Source organism: Stegodyphus dumicola, chromosome 8 (genome assembly GCF_044657685.1).
Source record: "Stegodyphus dumicola isolate Sdum_Otavi_A_Nest chromosome 8, ASM4465768v1".
NCBI classification, from domain to species: Eukaryota; Metazoa; Arthropoda; class Arachnida; order Araneae; family Eresidae; genus Stegodyphus; species Stegodyphus dumicola.
Window position 1 is genome coordinate 175,921,931 of NC_140775.1, and position 17,708 is coordinate 175,939,638.

The following is a 17,708-nucleotide window of genomic DNA, read 5'->3' on the forward strand; positions in this document are numbered from 1 at the left end:
TTTGCACTGAGAGAAGGGTTTCCCCATATAAATAAATTTTTTATTTATGAACGATGATAAGTCATTCCAGTTCAAATATTAAAATATCGAAATTCATAAATTCTCTGGTATTATTTACTTACCTTAAATCAATAAGGTTTTTGCTTTTGTAATTTCATAGTCCTCCTTGTATACAATATATGCAATATATACATACCTCTATATGTAAATACTAATTTCAACTGCATGTATATGGAATTTCTTTTTTAAACCTTAAAATTTATCGGTATCTTAAAACCGCATGCACTAAACACTTATACCACTTTACCCAGCATCTTTCACCATTATTTTTACAGCCATATCCATCTATCATCTGTTTACCATACGCGGCTTAATTTACAAACCGGGGTAATTTATGTTGAGCAAGGTTTTTCCCCGCAAATTGAATTTAGCAATGAGACATAAACAGAATTCGACAGTAATTGAATTTGACTGAATTTATTAGTTCTTCGGTGGCTGCAGATGCTTATTGCTTATGATGAACACCCTCTTCCCATAAGCAGTCGAAACCAAACCCAAAAAAATATATATGAATTTGAAATGTTTACATATTTTATCCGATCGCTTTTGCTTTCCAATCCGTAGGGATGTAGTGACAATCGAATAAAAGTTTGCATGCATATGCATTGGCATTAGCTTGTATTTAATCTTCGTTTTGAACTGTTTCAATAAAAATGCGCAGGCATTTTATACATAATCGTAACAGAAGTCGGAAGTTGGCAATCAGCCGTTGAATATGTTCGTTCATTATAAAACACTTTGCGTTCTGTAATCGCTTGAGAATACTAATTCACATGTCTAAAGGTTAGGTAAATTTTTACAAAATCTCCAGTAAAGTGTTTGCTTGTAAAATGCTTATAAAGTGGAAATTATGGATTTGTAACAATAAAATGTATCACAAGAGACATATTTTCACGCTAAAATGATCTCAATCTGTTTCTTAAAAGGGGAAATAAGCAATGGCAATTAGATCGTGATTTTTCTAAAAAGCTTATTTGTGGATATCATTAAACGCGCTACTTGAATTTATTATAATTAAATAATTAATTTGACTTGGATCAGCGTGTTTTGTTCATATTAGACCTTCGAACAGGAAGTAATTTAAGATAATGTTACCAGTCTGTAAAGTACATAGCTGGACAGTATGCAGCAATATATGTTAAATTATCCACCAAGAAATTAAACAAAGAACTGTCAATTAATTTAAAAAATTTAATTTAAATTTTATACAAACTAATTCACGAAAATCTTCATTAGCCCGAAGGCTATTAATTTTGCATAGAAAGGCTATTAAATTCATTTTGGAACTTTGCGTCGTCTACTATAAAACGCCGTTTCACTTTCAAACTGATGCCACCAATATTATAGCTCTGCATTATATTCAAAGGAATTAAATAATGAAGAATCTGCATGAAAGTATGTATGTTCCTCGCGCTATAAAAAAGCAACAGTACATAGAGACATCATATTTTGAATAACGTTCGTCTCCACCCGAATATGGGCATTTGGAAGCCTAAATTTGGAATTTGGAATTTGTTTTATTATCTGTTTCGTATTTTGTAAAACTTTTAACAAATGTTTGGCTAACAATCTCCACGATTTCAAAGCAAGCAGTGGCAACACTGTACGAAAAAAAATATGTCCAACGCGCGAGACTATGTATCAAAAATTCTAAAGATACGCTCTTTTTAAATATTTTGCGATATTGCTGTTGAATTGAACTTTTTTTAGCTTTCAGAATTTATTTGAAATTGTTGTTTTGTTTAAAATGATTTTTGTTCAAATAAAGTGCCAATTTAAATTCTTTGAAGTAATGAGATATAAATAATATACATGCTATTTAAAACAATGATGTCCATTTCACTAGGAAAACCCTTTTCTTTCTATTCGTTTTGCTATTAATGTTTTAAATGATTTTTGACCCAATTTCTAAACATAAAACTTTTACCTTTTTCCTTTCCATTCAATTTAATAAAAAAAGATTTTTTTTTAATTTATAAAAATTTTCGTACAATTATATCAGTTTATATGCACAACTAAAAGCTACCTTTTGCACACAATTAAGAGCAATCTGACTAATTAAGAATAAATATTTTAGTGTGGATCCTCAATTGTGTGTCTTAATTACTTTTCAAATAAAAGGACGTTGCCACCAAATGTGGTCGACATGTATTATTTTTGAAATCTTAATGTAACGAATATAAAACAAATATATGTCAACTCAAATAAAAAAAAATGTTGAAATCAAATGCTATCGCTATGTATTACTTTAAAGAAATAATATAGAGAACATACATAAAACAGTATGGAAGGACGTGAGATAATTATACCGGGAATTCTTAAGATGTGTTGTTTTTAAATATTTTATGGTTTTACTGCTGAATTTTACGTGTCGTAAGTGCAAAGGAATCAATATTTCAATAAAGTCAAAAAGACAAAAAGTTTAATCTTAAAAAGGAAAACAAATTTGTGTTAAGTCCTCTTGATAAGCAAATATTGCGTTGATATGATGAACTGAGTAACAACTAAAAAGAAATTAATGGCAACACTTAACCCTTTATCTGGAATTCTAAACATATACTTTTAAAAACATTTGTGATTTTACTATGGGATTTTTTGGAGTAAGTTTGAAGAATGTAATATTTAGTAATAAAGACAAAAAACGTTGTAGGTCATCTTGCTAAAAAAGATAAACATTGATATGATAAACTGAGAAAAGTTTGAAAAAAATAGAAAAATTCTTGATATAACACTCTAACGTGATATTCTGGTTTTTAAAGAAATTTTGATTATACTGTTGAATTTTGTGTGGTATGAGCGCGAAAATGCAGTACCTAATTATAAAATTAAGAAGCAAAACGGAAACATTAATGAGTCGACGAGCAGATTCGTATATTACGATTTCAGTAAGGACTTAAAATACCTTAACAAACCTTCTAGAGGCGACATCAAAATCTGAAATTTTTCAAATTCCTTCCTCTTCCCCAGAAATTTTGAATTTCTTTTTCTTTTCTCTAATTTGGTTTAATAACATAATTAAATAGATATGTTATATATAAATTCCGCGGCATTTCAAAGTAGAATTCTTTTTTAGTTACTAAAAAATAAGAGAAGAGAAAAAAGAAAGTGGTGTGGTGTGGTGGTGTATTTAATTACGGCAAAGCACACTAGGGCTATCTGCCTAAGGGGAGGGATGCCTTCGTGGAGGACTTTCTAAGGGAAACTGGCTCGTATACACGTTACACATGGGGAAAACCACGAAAACACCCATGCAGCCAGCCCGTTCGCGGGATTCGAACCTCGGACCGAACTACCAGTGTTCAGCGACTTGGCCGCTGGTGGACCGGAAAAAAGAAAAAAAAAAAAAGGAACACAAATCTTAAAAGTGATGACTTAATTAAAACTGCACACTTTCTGTGAAGAAATAAGTATCCGGTTTGTGATTTCTTGGAACTATAAAGTGTTTTCTAAAAAATAATTTAATTACACCAAATTTAAACTTAAAACTTAAAAAAACTAATAAAAAAGTCTGACTTACATGAAAATTATATTTATTAACATACTGCAATTTTTGTAAAAATATTATGTCACTGCTTGTGCATTCAATTTTGAATGACCCATGTTTACGTTTGACGTTTTTAATTAGCTTTCATTATCAGTGGGGGCCCACCAGCGGCCGAGTGGTAAAATCGCTGAACACTGGTAGTTCGGTCCGAGGTTCGAATCCCGCGAACGGGCTGACTGCATGGGCGTTTTCGTGGTTTTCCCCATTTGTAACGTGTATACGAGCCAGTTTCCCTTAGAAAGTCCTCCACGAAGGCATCCCTCCCCTTAGGCAGATAGCCCTCGAGGCTTTGCCATAATTACACACACACACACACACATTATCAGTGGTGTAGAGTTCGGTCCAAGTCGTTGAAGACTGGTAGTTCGGTCCGAGGTTCGAATCCTGCGAACGGGCTGGCTGCATAGACCTTTCCGTGGTTTTCCGCACGTGTATACGAGTTGGTTTGTCTTAGAAAGTCTTCCATGAAGGCATCCTAGGGAGTTCGCCCTTGCGGCATTACTGTAATCACAGAATCTCATTACTTTGCTAATGAAGCATTTTTATATCGTTTTTATATAAGCAAAAAGAGTACCTGTCAATTTATAAGACATTACGAGTCAAAAATCAAACCTTGTCTTTCTGAAGTTTTCTTAAAATCTGAAAATCGGACACATTTTTCAACTGAGATAATAATATGTAAAAAAGCTATCTACACGCAAATAATAAACAAGTATTAGAAGTACTAATTTTAAGCAATGATTTTGTTTTATATTTGCAAAAATATATAATTTAAAATCCGTTAAAGCCCTCACATACTAAGTTTTTCACCAGCCGATTTTTCAACCACTTTAAGTTGAAAAAAAAACAAAATTTGCTTACCACACGTCAGAAGTTTTTCTTACCTACAACACACGATAATACGCAGCTTCTTTAGCATTTTTTAAATACATGCATTAACGAAATATGTTACGTTATAATATCTGTTACTTTTACTGTTAATGACACTGTTAAGAACTGTTGAAACACGCGTAATGTTTTCCACGCAGAAATAAGAAATACTTAGGATCATTTAAGTACTATCCAATATTAAGAATAGCACACAATGAACGAAGTTTGTAGTTTTTCTTTCTCCTCATTAAAGATCACCCTTAAGCATTTACTGATAATCGATACTCTCATTAGTCTTTTAAATTGGTGTAAAAATAGTTAACAATGTTTTTTAGCAGCTGGATTTTCATCGATAAGGTAATGGAATCAATAAAGCTATTAAAAATCGTATAATCTGATGGCCGTTAATATTTTGTTCGTTGGAATGCTATTTATCTTTCATATGCAATGTACAGCTACAAGACAATTAAAGAAATTGCTTGCATTATATATCTGCCTTCTTGTATCAAATCGCGTTTTTGTAGCATTGTGAATCACACAGATTAAATTAATAGCTTTAATTAATAGCGACGACATTATTACTGCAAACAATGCAGTTTCTTCATACTTAATACATTGCAGAAAAATTACACAGAGCCTGTTCGCACATTTTTTAGACGAAGTATATTGTATTCACAAAACTAAATTACACAAACTTTTTGTGTTTTAAATGTTCTATTTGACATCCCTTATTCTGAACTATCTTTCGACACCGCAATTTCCAGGATAACAACGCCTTTTGAAGTGGCAGAAGAGGTATTCTATCCCATTCCTCCCGAACAGTTTCCAGAGTCCTGTTAGGGTTTTGGGACAACGTTTGGATAATGCAGTTTTTAAAGGTCCGAAAGCACAAAAATCCATAGGTGACAAATCGAGAGATTTAGTAGGGATATCAGTGAAGGGTATGGCCTTGATACCAGTTTTTTGTTCCATTTCTTTTAAAAAATTTACAGTGGATTTTGATGTGTGACTGCTAGCTTTGTCCTGATGGAGTCTCACAGATGGATGGCACTGTGGGTAAAGCGATGGTATTTCATTCAGAACAATTGGCGATAAAATATGTTCCTGATAGTATTTGGAGTTAAGCTTGACATTTTTTTGCACTCTCTTTATTTTTAACTTGCCATTATAAGAAAAAACAGCAACAATCATGAATCCCTTAGAAAAACTTTCTTACGATTCTTTGAACCATGTACTTAAATTTTTTTCTCCCCTTTCATGATAATAAATGGCTCTTTTTTTGTTACAATCATTTAAATACACCCATGCTTCATCTATTGTGACAATTGTTTTCCATTTTTCTTTGGATAAGTGCTTCTCATATAGAATTCTGCAGCGTGTCCTGCGTTGAGCGATATGCTTTGGAAGAAGACGATGGACATTGCGTTTTTTCGCTTTCTTAAGATTTAAATCAACGTTTATCATTTTGTTTACAGTGGACACCGAGCATTTTAAAGATTTTGCAACTGTCCATTGACTAGGGGTATTTTCTTTTAACATTAAACAACGTACCTTTGCAATAGTCGAAGATGTCCGTTTTTTCCTTGGATACTTGTTTGGAATTTTTGTCCCACTTGAGGCTCCAATTTGACGTTTTTTTTTCCTTTCTTGTTGATGATATTACCTATCCACGCTTTAGATATCACAAAACCATGACTCTCACATCGTTTTTGGATAACGAAGTGTGCATATTTCTCTTCGGAAAGAGCGTCAATGTAGTATCCTTCGAACCACTGCTTTGTTAAATTCGCCATTTTGAATAAAAACAAAACTTTAAAGCCACTTTAAATCTGTAAGATTTATTTTAGCAAATGCATTGTTTCGAATGTACTGGTCGTAGTGGAGTCAATGCAAACAGAACCAAAAATGGCTTGATAAAACTTATTTTAGCAAAAGGAACAATTTACAGTTCTGGAACTATTGGAAATAGGGTCAGCTGGAATAGGGTCAGTCGCTTTTCAATGGATCTCTTCAGATGTAGGTATCGACGGTAACAAAAAGGCAGACTCATTAGCCAAGAGAGGAACACTTCACCCACAAAGTAGCAAACCACTTCCTCCAGAGTCACTTAAAAAAGCACATTTTTGAGAAATTAATGGATACTCTTAAATCTGACCAGACGAATCCTGGGCTAACATTCAAGACACATGGAAAACGTTTTGTTAAAACTCCGTAAAAAGGCTGCGGCAAACTTCAGACTACAAACAGGCCACGATTGCACGGCGCATCATCGTAATAAAATTGGCCTCCTTCTGTCTAGTATACGCCAAATTTGCAATTCGAGCATCATGAATGCAGAGCATTTTCTTGTATGGCCAGAACTACATAAAGAGTCTCAGAAACGCGGTGAGATGAGTAAACTACACTGGAATGCCAGAGCTTTCACGAACTCCTTGTAACGACGACATATCTTATGTTCTTTTTCTAGTTGTTTAAATTTTTAACTTTTTACTTTTGTTCCCATGTTCCTTTATTCTGATTCTTACTTTAAATATGCGTTCTTTTTATATATATATATATAATGTTCTTGTATGATACTTTAGATATTTTATATGTCTGGATTGATCTTTCCAACAAAGCCATATGTAACCACAATATAATTCTGGAACTTTCCACAAAAGTACTCATACAGCTCATCTGTATCACTGAGCACAATGAGTAGTTACACTTTACACTACAAAGAATATTAAACACAACGCGATGCAAAGTGCATTTAAAAAGCGAAGCTCACACGGAAATATCTCACCACTCCGAAACCGACTCTAAACTGAAAAACTAAGAACTGATACTGCTCTCTCCGGGAAAATATAGTTTTCGTCCAGCCACCGAGAAACCATTCTGGAATTCCATTTCTCGAAACTGCTGAAAGGCGTATACGGCTAAAGTTACATATAAGAACCAGATACAGTTACAGTTACATATAGGGATCACTAACACTTATACAGAGACTTTTGCAACTTTTTTCGATTTCTCGCCAAATTTGGCAACAAACATTAGTCTCTAAAACCGTTGCCAGCTTAGCGATATTATGCCAATTTAGCGACATATCCATTTACATCAATGTTAAATAGACTTGTCCGCGTAGTGGGATTGGGAACGGTTAGCGCGGATGGAGCGAAGAACGAAAAGAATAGATCGAGCATTGGGGTTGATAGATCCGACTCAATCAAACACGAACTCCCTAAACTGCTGTATAGTTCAAAGGGACTTTGTGAAAGGATTTTATTGTTTCCGTTTTGTGATTTTGCGTCAAATCACTCTGAATGTCCATTTCAGTTGTTGCCCCCAAATATTATTGCCCTGTATTATATTTAAAGAAATTAAATAATTAAGAATCCTCATAACTGTATGTATGTATGCATGTTTCTCGCATTGTAATAAAACAATGGTACATAGAGCCATCGAATTTTAAATGACGTAATCCTTCTGCGAATACAGGCGTCTGGAAGTCCAAATTTGAAATCTAAATTTGGAATTTGCTTTATTTCGATTTCATATTTTGTAAAACTTTAACGAATTTTAGATTAAAACGCTCAGGGATTTCAAAGCGAGAAATGGCAACGTTGCACAGAAAAAAACATTTTTATCTCCAACGCGTGACACTGTGTATCGAAATTTCTAAAGATATGCTCAATTTAAAACTATTTTGCGATATTTCTCTTGGACTGAATTGTATGGTTTAAGTGCAAATAACATGATATTTAATCAATAAAGGTAACACAAAAAATGTTTAAAAAAAGTCTTTTTGGACCTAATTTAAAATCTGAAAGATTTCAGATTTTCTTTTGTGGTTTTAACTGTACTTTTTTTTTCCCTAAAACGTCTTTTCTACATAGATAGGTTTGTTGGTTGGTTGGTGCCGTGTGCTAGAGAAGTCAAATGGATCTTTGCGTGGAAATCACTGCTTTTGCTCATTCCAATGTGTTTTCACTAGACAGCTCTCCCTGTAAAGGAAGTACCTCCAAGCTCTGAAGAGCGTCAAGTATTGCTGGACAGGTGAAGATGTGTTCTTTTGTACATAGAACTAGCATTGAAATTCTAGAATATTTTTTTCAAAACATAGGGAAATGATACAAATTAAAACGCACTTTTAACATGAGATGATAAACATTATTTTCTCCCCGAAATCGGAATCGAACTTTCCTGACAACAAGAGCTCTCGCTAGGTGGCTTTAAAAGAATTACAGCATTTTTTCGAGAATTAAACATTCTCTAGCTCAGTAAAGCAAATTTCTAATATATATATATAATATATATATATATATATATAATATGTGTATATATATATATACACATATAAAAATGTCAGAGACGTTTTCGGTAAATAGCAAAGGAAGTCTTTACTGTTTACCTAGAAGGAGTCAAACCTTTTGCCACGCTCCCAAAAAGAACTCTCTGTAAACTGCAGATAGCTACCACTCCATTTTGTAGAATCACTGCTCATTCGCTCAGTGAACCGGAGTGAATTATTCAACTCTAGAGTTATGTCACCTTTTAGTAATAAGCCCACCAGCGGCCGAGCGGTAAAGTCGCTGAACACTGGTAGTTCGGTCCGAGGTTCGAATCCCGCGAACGGGCTGGCTGCATGGGCGTTTTCGTGGTTTTCCCCATGTGTAACGTGTATACGAGCCAATTTTCCCTTAGAAAGTCCTCCACGAAGGCATCCCTCCTTTAGGCAGATAGCCCTCGAGGCTTTGCCATAATCACACACACACACACCCTTCTAGTAATATTGGAGAAGGTAACAGACATAGTAGGCGAATATAATAAGAAATTAAATTTTTTAAATCAATGGTAGTACACACTTTTCAGGATTAATGATATGTTATTACTACGTTTTATCCGATATTCATATTTTCAAAGCTGGTAATTCACCAGAGCAAGAGAATGTGTTGAACAAGTGAAATTAGATATTTAATTGATTTAAACTTTACATTCGTTCGTGTTAATTATAGAAATACCATTTAATTTTGATTTATTAAACGGAATATTCAACAACAGAGTGTTATATTCTTTATTTTAATTTGTTAGAATTCCTTCTGTAGTCTTAACTTCTCTTTCTCTTTCACACAGATTCTAATAACCAATAGAAATATTGCTTACTGAAAAGACACAGTAATGAAATAATTTCTTTTATGATTTTACCTTCGGTTTTCTTCCATTTTGGACTTCGGGCTGAAATTTTGACATCAACAAGACATAAAATGTAAATCATGAAGGGAAAAAATATCAGACTTAAATGTAGGGTGAAATTTGATTAAAATCTCCAAAATAAAATGCTCATTTTTGCCAAAATGTTACAGCTTGTGACAGAAAAGAAAGAAATTTTATAACAAAGCTAGACAAAGAACATGTATTTGACATTAGTGAAGGGTGAAAGAGGAAAATAAAATGCAAATCCCTCTTTTTTCCAAGGCGTCTTATCATGAAATGAGAGAGCTGGGTCATAGAAAAACATTTCCTCTTTACTGAAGAACGCTCAAGTCGGAATATGCCTCAACTTGAAACTTCACTTAAAATTACCGCATTTAGCCGCTTATTCCATTTCTTTTTTATTACTTCCTTGTACGAAGTAAAGTACGAAGTATTTATTACGTTACGTTTAGAACAATTACCTGCCTCTCCTTATCGTGTACTTGGAGGTCTTCCTTTAAACTACATCACCATTAAAACTTGCTGATTATTTAAACTATCAGACTCATAAATCTGCACTCTCGAACAGAATCTGCACTTGCACTTTTGGAAAAGCACTTGCGAACAACGATTTATTATCAAGCATAAATAAATTATAAAGTCTACGTCTTTTGGGGAACATAAATCATAGACTCTAAAAGAACTTTTGAACAATTATCTTCTAGGCTTCTGAAACAAAACAGAAATCAGAAGAAGGGTGTAGAGGCTGTTCACACATTTTATAGACGAAGTATATTGTATTCACAAAACTAAATTACATAAAATTCTTGTGTTTTAAATGTTCTATTTAACATCCCTTATTCTGAACTATCTTTCGACACCGCAATTTCCAGGATAATAATGCCTTTTGAAGTGGCAGAAGAGGTATTCTATCCCATTCCCCCCGAACAGCTTTCCAGAGTATTGTTAGGGTTTTGGGACAACGTTTGGATAAGTTTAGTTTGGACAACGTTTAGTTTTTAAACCTCCGAAAGCACAAAAATCCATAGGTGACAAATCGAGAGATTTAGTAGGGATATCAGTGAAGGGTATGGCCTCGATACTAGTTTTTTGTTCCATTTCTTTTAGGAAATTTACAGTGGCTTTTGATGTGTAACTGCCAGCTTTGTCCTGATGGAGTCTCACAGATGGATGGTACTGTGGGTAAAGCGATGGTATTTCATTCAGAACAATTGGCGATAAAATATGTTCCTGATAGTATTTGGAGTTAAGCTTGACATTTTTTTGCACTCTCTTTATTTTTAACTTGCCATTATAAGAAAAAACAGCAACAATCATGAATCCCTTAGAAAAACTTTCTTACGATTCTTTGAACCATGTACTTAAATTTTTTTCTCCCCTTTCATGATAATAAATGGCTCTTTTTTTGTTACAATCATTTAAATACACCCATGCTTCATCTATTGTGACAATTGTTTTCCATTTTTCTTTGGATAAGTGCTTCTCATATAGAATTCTGCAGCGTGTCCTGCGTTGAGCGATATGCTTTGGAAGAAGACGATGGACATTGCGTTTTTTCGCTTTCTTAAGATTTAAATCAACGTTTATCATTTTGTTTACAGTGGACACCGAGCATTTTAAAGATTTTGCAACTGTCCATTGACTAGGGGTATTTTCTTTTAACATTAAACAACGTACCTTTGCAATAGTCGAAGATGTCCGTTTTTTCCTTGGATACTTGTTTGGAATTTTTGTCCCACTTGAGGCTCCAATTTGACGTTTCTTTTTCCTTTCTTGTTGATGATATTACCTATCGACGCTTTAGATATCACGAAACCACGACTCTCACATCGTTTTTGGATAACGGAGTATGCATATTTCTCTTTGAAAAGAGCGTCAATGTAGCCTTCGAACCACTGCTTTGTTAAATTCGCCATTCTGAATAAAAACAAAACTTTCAAGCCACAGACGATAATTTTGAGTTTTAAAAACATAGTACAATTGAAATTACTTCTTTTGCAGCAAACGATGTTTTACCTCTTACCAAAACCGTCTAAAAATGTGTGAACAGCCTCTGTATAAGACAACTTACACAACTTAAAAATGACCCAACTTGGGTTTACATAAGCTAAGCACTTCTCTGGCTTAACAGGCATACGTAACAAATAACAGTTTCAAGGTGTCTTTAGATTATCAAAATGCCTCACAGAATACGCGTAGGGAAGACTCTGTTCTGTAGTAAACCGGCGAGACAAAGACGAACGCCTACAAACACTCAACACCGCTAACTGAACTCGCTAATAATAACAGCACAACGTGGCCTAGCATAGGCAGACACTCTCTAAAGCTAACTTCCGAAACACTTGCTTAAATAAAACTTCATTCTACCATTATCTGAATAAACGCTCGCAATCTCATTTACATTCTGGCATTGAAAAGCGTGGGTGAAAAAAAGGTAATAGAGAGGTAGTTAAAATTAAAATGAACTATTATTTAAAAATGAACAGATAAATCTCAAACTAAACCTTCTCTTAAATTCCAACCAGACCTAGGGATTATTTAATTATTTAAAGTGTCAAACGAACAAAAAAATCAAAAACTTATGTTAACAAAACAAACAAGCTAATAGCGATTGAAATAAAACTACTTCAAAGATCGAGAATAAGCGATTAGGAAAAATACCATTGCAGTTTTTCTTTAATATCCGAAAAAGTGAGGAAATAATGCATATGCCATTGAGATTAGGAAATATCAGTTTAATGCAATTCCACTCCTACCAAACGGCCTGAAGAGAAACAACCAGCTGTGATTGGGACACACAACGTAAAGTCCCTAAAAGGAAAAGGAGTAGAGGAAGGGAAAAAAAGGGATTTCCAATCTGTGACATGTTGATTGCATTTCCTTGTAACCAAGGCGTGGGGAGGGGAGGGATGTTCGAACCCACACGAAGGTTGACCCACAACGCGCGTGCCGCGGAAAGCACTAATTGATTCTCGACACCCCACCGAATGTCAAAAGGGTGACCAACGCAAAGTCGGATGGTTTGCCTTCTGTACTTTTTTAGCAATCTACGATATGCAGCAATCAGTAAGATTTCGCAATTCGTTCGTTTCTTTTCCTTAGAGAGTCGTTGGTATGGTTTTTAATTCCCTTCGGATGCTAAAAGAAGTAATGCTTAACAGTTAAATGGATTTTATTTAAGAATTCTTGGATGCTGTTGCTTCTAGTCTCTTTCTTTTGACTGTAGGAAAACATAAATTTCTGTAATTAAGGTCTAGTTGTATTTTTAGATTCTACTAGATTTCTGTCTAGTTACCTTTCTGGATTCTACTAGATTTCTGTAATTAACATCTAGTTACCTTTAAAAATTCTACTAGATTTCTGTAATTAAGATCTAGTTACCTTTCCAGATTCTATCAGATTTAAGATCTATTTACCTTTAAAAATTCTAGTAGATTTCTGTAATTAAGATCTAGTTACCTTTCTAGATTCTACTAGATTTCTGTAATTAAGATCTATTTACCTTTAAAAATTCTACTAGATTTCTGTAACTAAGATCTAGTTACCTTTCCAGATTCTACTAAATTTCTGTAATTAAGATCTAGTTACCTTTCTAGATTCTACTAGATTTCTGTAATTAAGATCTAGTTACCTTTAAAAATTCTACTAGATTTCTGTAACTAAGATCTAGTTACCTTTCCAGATTCTACTAAATTTCTGTAATTAAGATCTAGTTACCTTTCTAGATTCTACTAGATTTCTGTAATTAAGATCTAGTTACCTTTTTAGATTCTACTAGATTTCTGTAATTAAGATTTAGTTACCTTTCTAGATTCTACTAGATTTCTGTAATTAAGATCTAGTTACCTTTCCAGTTTCTACTAGATTTCAGTAATTAAGACTGTAGAGACATTAGGTATTTTTTGAAAGCAGGAGATGTGAAAAATGAGCAATGCCCTCGCCGGGACTCGAACCACGGACCTCTCGATTACGCGCCAAATGTGCTGACCACTACACCACGAAGTATGCTAAGACGACGGAGAAATACCTTTGAAAATTCAGTTACATTCTATGATAGCCAAAAGGACTACATATCACACAGAAAGAAACATATTTCATATTAAGCATTATAAATGAGCTTGATTTTTAAAATTATATTTGTATGAGTTTCATCGCATCTTATCCTTACCAAGCCGTAGTAATGGCTATACACACAATATTCAACCTTTTCAATATAGAAAATTCTAAACATAATCTTCTTGTAAATTAATGGAATTCATTTATGTTTCCAAACTTTATTATATTGTTACGAAATGTCAAGGCGCGGTAAGGTAGCTACCACGCAAAGCAAGTTTATGGTTTCCATAAAATAGCAAGAAAGGCAGAGTTGCCACATTTGGCGAGAAATCGCCCATTTGGCGACAAAATTGGCGATATACCATGGACGGATGGAGAACCTTCTGGAACGAATTCTTACCGGTTTAGCCCAGAATGTTCTCGAACACCAGCCAAAAGCTATATAAAAACTGCTCGTACGCGGAGAGTTGGTTAGTATCGAGTGAGTAGGCCTCGTCGAGTGCGAGATAGAATGTCTCTCATCTAGTTAGTCCGTGCGGAGACGATCGAGTTGACAGCCGGGCAGCGAGTGTCGAGTTAGTCGTCGAGTGCATCGAAAGAGTCTCCTCGTATATCGCGGTTAGAGCATCGTCGAGGGAGCGTGTTGAGCTCCGGGAACGACTGAACCGAAGAGTCGGGAGCTGTGCTCTGTGTGTCGTCGAGTGCATCGTGAGTTGCACTCGTAATAATAACGTAACAAATGGTGTCAGAAGAAAAAAACGCAATAATGTATTTATATTACTACTAGCGCATCAGTAAGTAAATATTTGTAATCTGTACACACAGATGTTGTGAATATATGGTTTAAAAACACTTGCGAACAATGGACGTCTCCACTTTATAATATGGCTGCATGTTCAAATGAAAACTCCTTTCATCTATGGTTGAAAATTTTAAAACTGATTTGATTTAGTTGGTAATAAAATTAAAACACCTTTCGTAGCAACAGGAGAATAGTTTTATTCCACACACAAAGGCTTTAAACTGCTACAGTTTCAATTCACTGCATTCGGAATTCACATCTACATAAAAAACATTTTTTATGTTTTTCATATAAATTTCAATTCATATGTAAGGTTTGATTTGTTTTTAATAATAGGTATTTTAATTTGTTAGCCTTTTCTGTCTTTTCTCATTCCTTTCGCGTTTCCTCGCCAGGATGTATTTAAACGAATGTATTTAAAAATTGATACAGCGAAAATTCTGTTCAGAGCGTGATTTCGCTACTGTGAGTGCATGTTGTCATTTTTTCTAGCTGTTACCTTGAATATCGGCTCCGCATTCTTGCCGCCGAATTATTATCCTACCGGTATAGGTTCTGAGCCGACCTGTTAGATTAAACTGAATTGTGTAGTCTTGCACTAATCTTTACCTTTCAATTTAGTATTATGTTATCTTTTAAGTTTCGCACCGCAAGTGGTCTGTGACTGTAAGTACTGTAAAATCTGTAAAATATCGGGTTCAGTAAAAGAGTCTTTTACACCCTTCCCCTGATGTGTTGATCTTTACACCAAGTCTTTGCGAGAAGTCGCAACGATTAGCACTCGAGTAGATCTAGTCACATTGTATGATAGCTAAAGGACTAGATCCCACACATAAAGAAATAGATTTCCCATTAAGCTTTATAAATGAGCCTGACTTTTAAAATTATATGTGACGTTCAGCACATCTTTCACCTATTAAGGCCATAGTGGATAAACACAAGTTTATTTCAAAATCATCATTGCAGTAGAGGAATGAATAATCGCACAAAAGATATTGTGATAGAAATTTGTAACTGTTCATCAACATTTTACTAGTAAAGAGTAATTTACCGTGAGCAAATGCCGTCTATTGAATTGACCTTTATTACATGCATTAGTGAAACAATACATGTAACTGAAAACAACTGCATATACACGCTTAGACAAAAAAAAAAAAAAAAAAAATCTGAAATGTTTCAGATTTTAAATTACGTCCAAAGGGGCGTTTTTTAACATTTTGTTTGTTACCTTTCTTTATTAAATATCATGTTCCTCGCACTTAAACCATAAGATCCAGTGCAACACTAATATCGCAAAATAGTTTTAAAACGAGCATATCTTTAGAATTTCCGATACAAAGACTCACGCGCTGGAGATAAAAATGTTTTTTCTGCACAACGTTGCCATTGCTCGCTTTGAAATCCTTGAGTTTGTTAATCAAAAATTCGTCAAAGTTTTAAAAAATAGGAAATCGATCATAAAACAAATTTCAAATTTCAAATTTGCTCTTCCACATGCTCATATTCGTTGGAGGATTACGTTATTCAAAATTCGATGACTCTATGTACCGTTATTTTATGACAATGTGAGAAATATACATACATTTACGCAGATTTTCATTATTTAATTTCTTCAAATATAATGCAGGACTCTAACATTTTGTGGCAACAGTTTGAAAAGTGAACCGACATTTATCCGTCCGACGCAAAATGCCAAAACGAAACTAATAGTCCTTCGGGACTCAAGTCCCTTTGGACTAAAAAAAAACGACCCACCAAGGAAGGAGTTATCCGAATGGGACGAAAATCGGCAGAAATGATGTAGAAATATAGAAAAACAAATGTTACAGTTTGAGAAAAATTGGATGATTTTATTGAAGTGATAGAGCTTCACAATGATGGCATCGATTGATAGAGGAAGCGGATGTCCTCCTCTGGGATATCATGCCAAATTCTGTCCAACTGGAGCGTTAGATCGTCAACATCTCGAGCTGGTTGGAGGGCCCTGCCCATAATGCTCCAAACGTGCTCAACAGGAGAGAGATCCGACGACCTTGCTGGCCAAGGTAATGTTCGGTAAGCACTAAGACAAGCAGCAGAAACATGTGCAGTGTGGGGGCGGGCATTATCTTTCTGAAATGTAAGCCCAGGGTGGCGTGACATGAAGGGCAGCACAACGGGCATTAGAACTTCGTCGACGTGCCGCTGTGCTGTAAGGTTGCAACGGATGACAACCAAAGGGGTCCTACTATGAAATGAAATGGCACCCCAGACCATCACTCCTGGTTGTCGGCCTGTCTGCCGGAAGACAGTCAGGTTGGTATCACACCGCTGTCCGGGGCGTCTCCAGACTCGCCTTCGCTGGCCATCGAGGTTCAGTTTAAAGCGAAACTCATCACTGAAGACTATTCTACTCCAGTCAGTGACATTCCAGTGCGAATGAGCCCAACACCACTACAAACGGGCTTGACGTTGTACAGAGGTCAATGGTAGTGGGCGCAAGGGACGCCGTGACCTCAGCCCTCTTTCTGTGAGTCGTCTATGAATGGTCCTTGCGGTCACTGAAGCACTAATTGCACTAGCAATCGATGATAATGATGCATCTGGGGCTGTGAGTGCCGCTCTGACGATTGCACGGTCTTCACGTTCTGTAGTTTCTCTAGGCCTACCGCTTCCTTCTTGACGCTGGGTGCGCCATGGTTCACCCATTCCTGCCAATATCACCTAATAGTGGCATCGCTCCTGCTCAAAAGTCGAGCTATTCGCCCACATGACCTCTCTCAAATTCTGACATCTACGCATATCGTTGGCGCACCTGTTTAGAGGCAAAGTTACTCTCTACCAGAGTACACGGAATGAAATTCGTGAAGAATTTATGACCTGGAATCGTAATTTCTCCTCTTAAATATCCTGCCAGTTGCACAGATCAGATGCGCTGTAGCGACAACCGTTCATTCATTGGAATGTCAAATTTTTCATTCTCCGTCGAAACCTGTATGCAATTTGCTTTATATTTTCTCGGTGTGTCGTGGTGCGTCGTTTTTTTCTGTGTAAGAGTGTATGAAGAAGCATAAGCTTAAAAACAGCTCAGAAGAAAGTCATATTTCGAGATCTCAACTATATAAAGGTTTCACAATATTGTAAATTTATATGTATTTGCAAGAAGGTAACGCCATCTGTCGTTAAATTTAGCAACGAAAATTT

At 35.2% G+C, this 17,708-nt stretch overlaps 1 protein-coding gene across 2 annotated transcripts in view; it reads right to left on the bottom strand.

The window, feature by feature from the left end:
• LOC118186705 (uncharacterized) overlaps positions 1–17,708 on the bottom strand; it is a 1,213,074-nt gene that overhangs the window by 811,109 nt on the left and 384,257 nt on the right. The window lies entirely within an intron of this gene.